The sequence below is a fragment of the Neodiprion fabricii genome, chromosome 1 (genome assembly GCF_021155785.1).
Source record: "Neodiprion fabricii isolate iyNeoFabr1 chromosome 1, iyNeoFabr1.1, whole genome shotgun sequence".
Lineage (NCBI taxonomy): Eukaryota > Metazoa > Arthropoda > Insecta > Hymenoptera > Diprionidae > Neodiprion > Neodiprion fabricii.
The window spans coordinates 1877597-1887619 of NC_060239.1; the positions used below are offsets into that span (position 1 = coordinate 1877597).

General features: G+C 39.3%; 1 protein-coding gene across 1 annotated transcript in view; it reads right to left on the reverse strand.

The window, feature by feature from the left end:
- Nucleotides 1-10023, reverse strand: part of LOC124187980 — a 33134-nt gene that overhangs the window by 9419 nt on the left and 13692 nt on the right. The gene's annotated exons all lie outside the window — the stretch shown is intronic.

Genomic DNA, 10023 nt, shown 5'->3' on the forward strand with positions numbered 1-10023 from the left:
TTTCATTTGTTATATCAAACTGGTACTTAGTAAGCAAGGCAATGATAATAATTGATAGTTTAATCGCATAAATTGATATTGCGTTGCGTCGTTCATGGGAGCGAGAAAACAAAAACCGATTACGTTTGGTCATTCTTAGCCGTCAAGTCTTCTGTTCAATTTTCCTTTGGATCGATTCACCTGTCACGGTATTTTCTGCGATTTTAACACGAGAAGAATTATATTGATGCGCACAGTGGAAATATTTCGTTGATCCACTTAATTGTAACCGAACGCTGCTGCTCCGTGAACGAATTGATATCAAACTGTTGGAAGGTATAACCGTTGTTACATCGCTCTGTAATAGAAACAATGGGCAGAATATCTGGTACATGTGCGTGTACGTATGTGTGTGCACAAAGTTCTGAAAGCATTTACTGTTCTCGTCTACAAGGTACGGAGTGACAAACTCAGATTTCAGTTTTCAGTTTCAGTTTCAATCTCACGCGCCTTCGCACCTCGTTTCTTCGTCTGTGGTACTATTCTATCTGCTCGTACAGGACAAGTATAAGCAGTATTCAATTACGCAACGACTAAACGCCTGATATTATATTTTAAGCGAAACACTATCCTCCGACTTTTCTCTTTATATCACGATCGCGCAGAGCTTCTTTCAACGTTGTCTCGAGAAGAGTAAAAATGTAGTACAGGCAACAAAAGACTTGGCAAAATCTCACGTGTTATAATACGAACGCCTTTTTTCCCCGCCTACGTACATATTCGGTAATACTGAAAACTTGCAGGGGTGAAATTGAAGAAGACAAACTATCGTGCAATTTATATTAGGAAGCTGCAGCAGCGAAAGTTGTCGAAGGCATTTGCGAATGCCACTTAAATAGATTGAGTTCTATCTTTCAACGTTGGATATTTGACGTAACGCATCTGTTGCGACAGCAGCTAGTAATAATAGTAATAATATTATTATTAATAATAATAATAATAATAATATAATAACGGAATAAGCGTTCACTCGCAGGTAATTGCAAAACTCATTTGCTGATATTAAATATCGAAAGAACGAATCGAGAGAAGCTTTGGCTCGGTCTCAATATCGTTTACCGTGCTACGAAGAGTCGTTAATTTCTGAACAATTATCGTCCAGTGACGATGGAAACTTTGAATTCGTCAAACATGCGCGTGGAAAGCAAAAATCAGCAGAGAAATTTCCACCTGTTGCAACGATGATGAAAATTTATCATACACCTATATATACATCTAGATATATGTTTAGACAAATTGCGGAGGCGAATAAAGCAGACAGCGCCTATAGTATAAAAAATTATGCGTACGATAGATATAGGTAGACTTTATATCTACACGCATGTATATTGCGTATACATTTATATATGCGTACGTACGTACCTGCGTAAGTACGTTATAGGTATTCAAAGGTGAAAGATGAGAGGTGAAGGGAGAGAGAGAGAAGGCGTCTGGCATTCTGGTGAAATTATTCCGCTGCAGTTTGCATCCGGTTTACCTTCGACCGTGCATTTTCCTCGTACGCTTATAATTTACATTCTGTTGCCCTATTTGCACGGTCGAAATTTATGGAGCGTGCAATTCTAGGCACGCATACCGCGAAGAGGATAATTCCCATTTATCGAGGATACTGGATCAAGGGGTTACGTGGGTTTTTAAGGGCGAAGAAAGAATTGTCGCGGTGATAATCCTAAAAGGGCATATAATATATATGTATGTATATTTTTTTTTGTATTCAGTTTGGAAATAAGTCTGCGGAACGATTGGCGATGAGAAAAAAAAAAATTATACACATTTTTGGCATTTGCACCGCTATATTTCCTCTATTTTTTTTGGTGAGTTTTCAACGTAATAATTCTTTTATTATTTTGAATAAAAATAACAATTTTTTCTACTCTTCGAAACAGACGTAATCCCTCAACGTTACGACCGGTGGTCGAGGCGTCTTTGCGTAAGGAAATGAATCTGTTTTTCCCGATTTGGCAATTCACCCATTAAACTCTGAATGCTAATTAACATTTGCGGCTAAATGGATATAAACTATCGATGGTCCCGAGTTGTGCAATCGCGAGGGATCTTATTGATGGATCTTTCAATACCTCTGAAATAGCTCTATTATCTGCAGGCTTAGCGGGGTCTGATTATTAACACTTTGCCGTCCGCACGATTCGTAAATATTTATTCGCTTGGCGCCGGCCGTTCTTGACATTATCGGGAGATTATAAATTGTTAAATTTTACTAATCTCTTTGATCACTTGTAACTTATTGTTACTTATTATATTGTAACTTATTGTTACCGAAACAAACACCAGCAGAAAGCTAAAGACACTACAGTGTTGTCACCGACCCCGAGCGATACTGTGCTCACAACACCACTGTGTTGTCGCCGGCCGTTGGCCAACAGTTTGCGCACGTCACCACTGTGGTGTCGCCGGACGGCAAAGTGTTAAAATAACACCTGGAATGCGACCGGTCACGTTATTTTCCGGCCACATGCCTTCGTTCGTTACACGTTTATTCACACGTCATCGCTGTCAGTTGCCGTCTTCCAGCGTTGCGAAAGCTTTTTCTTTAATTCTCGCTTTATCGCGCGGTTCGTCTTTATGTTTATATCTAGAAATTTTGCAAATCCACAGGGAATCGGCGTCTCGGTGGATTATCCACCGTCCGGCTTACGCTGCGATATTAAATACGCATGCGGGTGCCAGCCGTCAATTTCATTAGCCGTAGAAACGATACGCGGTAATCTGTGACGTTCGGTAACGATATGTGGCTTCGTGAATTCCTCCCTCACTCTCGGCTGTCGAAACCATATTATATTATACGAAATTGCCGATTGCGTAGAACGGTAATCAATCCACGAAGGGAATCGAGAAGGGGCTGTGATATACCGCGGCTCTTTAATCACCCACGATTCGTAATCCAAGGGAGAAAATTTCTTTTTCCCCTTATCGTTCTTTCAAACTTTCGAACAGCGATAAGACCCGACTGTTTGATAAAAAAAAGAAAAACAAAAAATGGATAAATAAAAAACAACGATTACAATAACGGCAGTAATGAACTGGAAGGGAAAAAATATCGACGAACAGTCAAGATACCCTGCACATATCGACGATAGAGCAAATGTTTGCTGGTTTTTGTTGTTCGCTCGGCTTCGTCATAATCTTAACTGTGAAAAAATAAGTGCGTTAATGTACAGGCGGCGACTTCCCACGGCATATTGGATCGGCTTTATCTTCTTTAAACTGATTCCGATCGGCCTATTATACCACGAGAACTGCGCAATATTCACGATCCGGTGCAAACCTGTCACGTGCGATAATTCGATTGCAAATTGTGCGTGAAGCGGCGGTCCAGCGGCTGGCCTCTTCACGTGATCGCCTTAATTCACAAAAATTTCACCTTCACCTTGCGAGGGATACTTTCGGATCTTCCTTTTCTTTCTTACCAATCGGTCTACGTTCCGTTGGGAATTGCGCGGCTTTTACATCGCGGAAAAGCTCTTCCCCGTAACGATTTCAGCTCGGTTTCATGAACGCCGCTGGTCACGCATTGCTGAAACTTTTTCCCTCCAACGGTGCGTTGAAGATCGAAAGAGCTGCCCCTCTAACGACCCGAGATATTCATTCGGATCCCTATCATCGGTTGCGAAAAACGCAACGATCGGTATTTCATCCCTCCGCAGGGGATTCAAGCTGCCCGAAGGGTTTCTTGGGAAAAATTATATAATGTACGCGTATCGTAACAATGGTGTAATTAATTTGAGGAAATTCGCGGTGTCTCAAGGGAGGGTAAAGGGCTGCTAGAATCAATTATACATACGTGGCAATCCGTGACGTTACGATCAAAAGTCTACGTCGATGTCTCGGATTGGCTTTATAATTTTTTGTAGGAAATTATACGGTGAAAAACGCAATCCCAATTTTTTCAGAATTTTTTCACCCAGCGTGTCGGACGTATGATTTAAAAACTTGATGCAAAAGCCCCCATTTTTGAAAATCTGAAAAAATTCTGAAAATTTTTATGAAATAGTCATGTACTTTCATAAAAAAAAAAATTATAAAGCCAATCTAAGATATTGACGTAGGATCCTGATCGAAATGTCATGGAATGTCCCACATATTCCGCATCGAATTAACCGCGAATTGTTATTTTTTATTTATTTTTTTTTTTATAAAAGACTCGTGTTATCAGTGTTATTATTGTTGTTATTTTTATCAGATTCGTGCACGTTTCTTCGGCAACTAATTCGACTGAATGTAACCTCGTGCTTTCAATGATTTTCTAACATTATCCTCAATTACTCGAAATTGTTACGATTTCGAGCATCAATCCATCGCTCTTTTCAAGTAACGCGCTTCAATCACATCCAATTTTATCGCCGATTGATCGGCTGAGACTTTTTCGAAGACGGGGAAATCGACGCGTAAGCGATTCGTGATTGCGAACATTTATATAAACCCGCCCTGTGGAAAAAATAGATCTAAGATTACTCGTACACGATGAAAAAAGAATTGAATGAAAAAATGTAATAAAAATTTTAGTCTCATGTGTCACTGCTTTGAAAACACAGGTTATAAGGTGTAACATGTAAATTAAATTTTATCCTTAATCCCTTATTGCACACCACACGTGGAGCTGTAAAAAGTAAATAATAATGAAATTTTTATTCTCTCAAGGCAAGCTTTTGTTCCCTAAGCGAAATTCTTATAACAACAGTTTACTCGCTGGGGTAATAAAAGGGATTGTATATTTTTATTCTCAACACCCCTGACAACTTTATGAAAATTAGGGAACGTTTTGTTATATTAAAGGTTTATACACTGAGATTTACACACGTGCCTGAAAAGGGCATCGCGAATTTATGAGGGAGATAATCTAAATCTACGTACCGTTCGTCGTTTTACGCAGTCACCGTGTCACTTAATAATTATTTCGAGCACCTGTGTCGCGTGATTTCATCAATTTTGTTCATCTCAGACCCCATTCATCCACCTTCCGTCAATTCATTGGAACTGAGCTTTTTTTCTTGTAATTAATACGAATGAACGAGATAAAGATTTTTATTTTTTTATACCCTGTTACGCGTCATCACTCGAAACATTTTCGTTCTACTTACATATTAATTTTTTTCACCTGCCATATCTGTACCGTTCAATCGGTTTGTCCGTATATATTATACACATATAAGAGAATGATTATAACTTGTTGTGACTACCGGCTAAAAGCTCTCCGTTTTTTTTTTTTTTTATATTTTTTTCTCTTTTATTAATTCGTGCTCGCGTCCGGTTAGTTTTTTCAGACATATTTCTTCCGCGTTTTCAAACACAGCGGAACGTATTTCACGCAACATGTCAACAGTTCATACCTGCTTCGCTTTTAACGTATGAAAATATCTTTTTTATTTTTTATAGCGGACGATTTTTGTTGAGAAAAATTTTTATTCAGGAATTTTGATCCTATTACCAGACAGAAAATTTGACGTCTACAGACGGCGAGACTTGGAGGATAATTTAATATCGTACCGAGTTCGGTTTCGGTCGGATCTTTATTTTCAAAATCGCCGTTCGCACGAGCCTCGGACGAAATGAAAGTGGAAATGAGGGAAAGTCGCGTCACTCTCTCTAATCGCAGAAACGTGCGGCTCTCAACTCGCATGCAGTGTAGCAAAACGATCATTGGTCGCTGCACCTCCGGTTCTTCGTTCCCATCCCTGCGGATGGAAAATGATTTTAACGTACAGCTTCGGCAGCGTTACTTCAACGGACGTTTCACTCAAATGTGAGAACGTAACGCGGTAAAACGTAGAGAACTTTTCACACTGTTCGCGACAAATCATCGTCAACGACTGAAATTGAATTGCCCTAGTTTCTACAGAGTGGTTTTACGTCGGCGACAAGATCTTCCACTTGCGTTACAAAGACCCCGTTCATTATCGCTTATTAGGTAATTTATCGTAGGTATAATACCCACATTCGCTGTAGGGATGAACAAAGCGTTTCGAAGAAACTTGGCATTTTGGATTTTCTATACGATAGTGTTTTTTTTTTTTTTTTTGATTTTTCACAGAAATGGGACTGGTTTTTTTACAAAACGAAAATCTGTTCCAGTAACTTTTTAGAAGATAGTCTTTAGAGTAAAATGCGCCACTGCAGAATGAAAGCGAACGAATCTTCGATGCTTTTATCCCTGTGTATAAAGATTTTCTTCACACTTCCAGTTTCTTCCGTATATTTATTTTTACAAAAATATCCGAGCTCACGAATATGGTAATTTGTCAATTACCAAACGTAGGAAAAACTCGGTATAAAATTAATTATAAAACGTATTGATTTCGGCCAACCAACCTACTCGAGTAAAGATCGAAACGATCTGCTAATGAAAACCACGCGACGATTGATTGGCACCGAAGAATTGGATCATAATTAGAGGTATAAACGGTTCGACTCGAGGTGGTGGAGGAAGAGGGAGAGAGAGAATGAAAATAAAAATGATAGATCGTAAAAGCGTTTAAATCTGTCGGAGCGACGTTGCAGAGTCTCGACTCTCTTGTTCCGAGTTAAACCGGAGGCGAGGCCCGAGGCTGAAGAAAGTGTACTTTGTTAGTAATAGAATTTGTTTGCGAAACCGCCCTGACACGACGTCTTGCCGGCAGCTTTTCTCCGCACATCTCGCTATGCCGGATGCTGCCTGGAATTCTTCTTCAAGCTGTCTGTGATAATTTACAAATATGGGAATAACTTTGTTATCTTTCCGATTAATTATTCAGAAGTTATAGTTTGCTTCAATTCCTTTTTTGCATCGTTCGATCTAGCTGCTGCAGGGATTGCAAATTCGAAGAGTGAATTTCTCGACGATCGACGTCGTGGCCGTCAGGCTCTATTTTCAAACCCCGGAAATTAATCGAGCACGGAGTCATACTTATTTTTGCCAATTGCGAATGCAATCTCTATACTAGAGTGCTTTGAACTTGGCTACCTGTGATTTCATCCCCCATTGCATTTCGCCGTTAATCGTTTGACGTTCGCTATAGCTTCACTTGGATCAGTTTTAGTTTCTTTATTGGGTGTTTTTTTTGACAACATATTTGTGACGGGGTTGAAGGTGCGGGAGCACCTAACTCCGAATTATTCGGTGGCGAAACTTGAAATAAAGATATAGAAGTTTTCCGACCGAGCAGAGTTCCGGAAAATAAAATTTCGATAGAGTAAAATTATGAAAATTAAAATATACTCACACAGCGTAGTTTACTCGACGAGAGGGTGTAAAAAATTAGAACGACCGGACGTAAAAGTATCGAACATCTAAAACAAAGAATGCTCAAAGTGGTGAATTTTCACCAAGTCAGAAATTCTCAGAACTGTAAATCTTCGATCATTCGGTATTTCGATGTTTCAGATTGTTAAGTTTTTTCATTTTCGCACTTTTGGAACTTTGACTTGTCCGAGTTACTCCCTTTTGGCATTTTGGAACTTTGGACTTTCCGAACTTTGAGTATCGGGCTTCGGACCATTAGAAATTTTAATATTTCGTCAAAGTTTGATTTCTTTACTCGAAGTTTTGCCCTCAAAAAATTCAGAATATGGCGCTTTTGAAAGATTTCAAATCCAGCGCTAACGGAGAAGTGAGTTTGCAAGGGGGATAATTCCCACTTTCTTCGCCGATGGTGTTTCTTTTTCCCCCTTGCCCGTATAACGCATTAAATTTGCTTTCCGAGTACCCGAAGAAATGTCAAAAAATTCTCGCGCTGCGCAACGTCTCTTACAGTATAAGTTATAGAGTAGTTAGTATCTAATGGTGAGAGATTACGGTAAATGAGAAAAATAAATCTACCATGATTTGAAACCTGCAGCGCTGACCTCAAATGCGCATTATATTATATAATATCGATGACGGTAATTAACGTGGAAAATTTTGTAAATCAGATTAGCCGCGGAGGCTCGTTGAGCCGATCAAAAACGCACGCCTCGTGCATCCGACGATTATTGCACAAGCGATTTTATAAAGCCCCTCGTTCTTGTTATAATTCATCGATTTCACCACCCTGCCGGAAATTTATTCAAAATATGTACCTAGGTCTAGCTGAGCTGTCAAATCCAATGCCAAGAAACGAGCTATAGACCTCAGTCGGAACTATTCACCCTGCATTGTCTGACTTTTCTCGCCTTGCATCGTTAAATCCAGTCCCCGCAAACGTGTCAAACCTCACCAACAATGGAGTGGATGGATGCCATCCGTGACCTGCAATTTCGCTGTGAAATTCCGCAGTGTTCGTGATCAATGTGAATCCATGTAACGCTTTCGATCACTCAATTTTTGTTACCGAAATTCGCGTTTCAGCTAATTCTGAATAAAAGTTTTTAAACACTTGATTCAATTTGCTGTTTCAGTATTGGCATTCAAGATTTCTGCATCCGTGAATATTAATTAGTTTGGCAAAGTTGTACCGCAGTTTTCCTTCCGCATTCGATTAACTAGGGGTTGTATTTTTGCTCTTGTCTTTTTATTCTTCTCATCTAAGACTGACGCAGTCTATTTTTTTTTTTCCGATACTGGTAATTCAGCAAACAGATTCTCGACGATCATTATTGAAAGTAGAGAAAGACGGAACTTTTTTTATATCTCATTTGATCCTCTTACAGTGGCTGTGTTGCGATTTTTATATTAATCATTCCGGTTCTTGAAAGAACTTTAACGAGTCCTTTTACCTTGAAAAAATTACACTTTCACGCGACCGCATTCAACACGGAATTGAACACTAAATTATACATCAAAAGTCGGTGTATTTGTAATTTAGTATAAAACGCTCTTTTTATCCGTATTGAAAATAGAAATTTCATCACTCAGTGTTAGACATAATCGAACGATTAATACCCACGTAAAAGTCGCATGAAACTTTACTCGCGTTTGGAAGCTAGAACGGCTTGCCAGAGCTCGTTATTTTTCGGATGAAAAAATTATCTCGTACGTGTTTGAGATAGGTCAAATATTCTTTGTATACATTGTATTTTTGGCGATTGTAACCAGCTTCGGTAATAAATCTACCCATGCGCACATACAACGTTGATAATATTTATCGCCGAGGTAATTGCGGGCGATCGAGTCATAATTTTCAAACTTATACGGAAATATAATAGAGTGTTTCAGAAAAAAATAATTGACGATTTTCTACCATTGAACCTCCTAAAAAGTTTGTTTAGGTTAAAAGAAAGATTGTTCCGTGGAAGATCGCGTTCGTTTGATTTTTCAATTTCTTTTCACATTTTTTTGAATTTGAGAAGAAACAAGTCGCAGCACTTGGATTGTTATTTCTTTCCTGACATTTATATTCAATCGAAGGATCACGATCCATGACCCAACGATATATCAACCGGGAATCTTACGTTCCTAAATTAAAAAAAAGTTCACACTGAATTATAACTATTTTATGAGACTGAATTAATAATGGAAGGGTCGTCAGACAGGCTTCTCAAACATCAACTGGAGGCTTGATATTTCAACCGTGGTTCTTCTCTGTGACGTAAATTGATGTTGCGACTGGTGTAAGGAATAAAAAAAATTTTTTTTATCAACGATACTTCATAAATTAAAAAAAAATGTACAAACGTGAGAAATCAACTAAATGCGATCTTCCACGTTCATATCGTGACAGAACCTTTCTTTTGACCTAAAAAAAACTTGTTCTCCAACTATTTTTTTCCGAAACACCCATGGTACATGGTGGGGGGGTAAACGAGGCAGACTTTTTAGCCAACGGTGTAACAGATTCGCGGCACGAAAACCGGCTGAGAAAAGGACACGTCCATTTTCGCTCTATCCATCCGGCTCAAACGTCACGCGAAAGTTGACTCGATTTTCTAGCCGACATCGATCACGTGCAGCGTCTGTGTCTTCGGTCAGCACCGACCAATCGTCACCCTCCCACCTTTTCCTGAACAAACCCTGCCCACCTGTACCCAGCATCCCCCTTTCGCCCCATAGCCGGGGGGCACCAGATGCGCGCT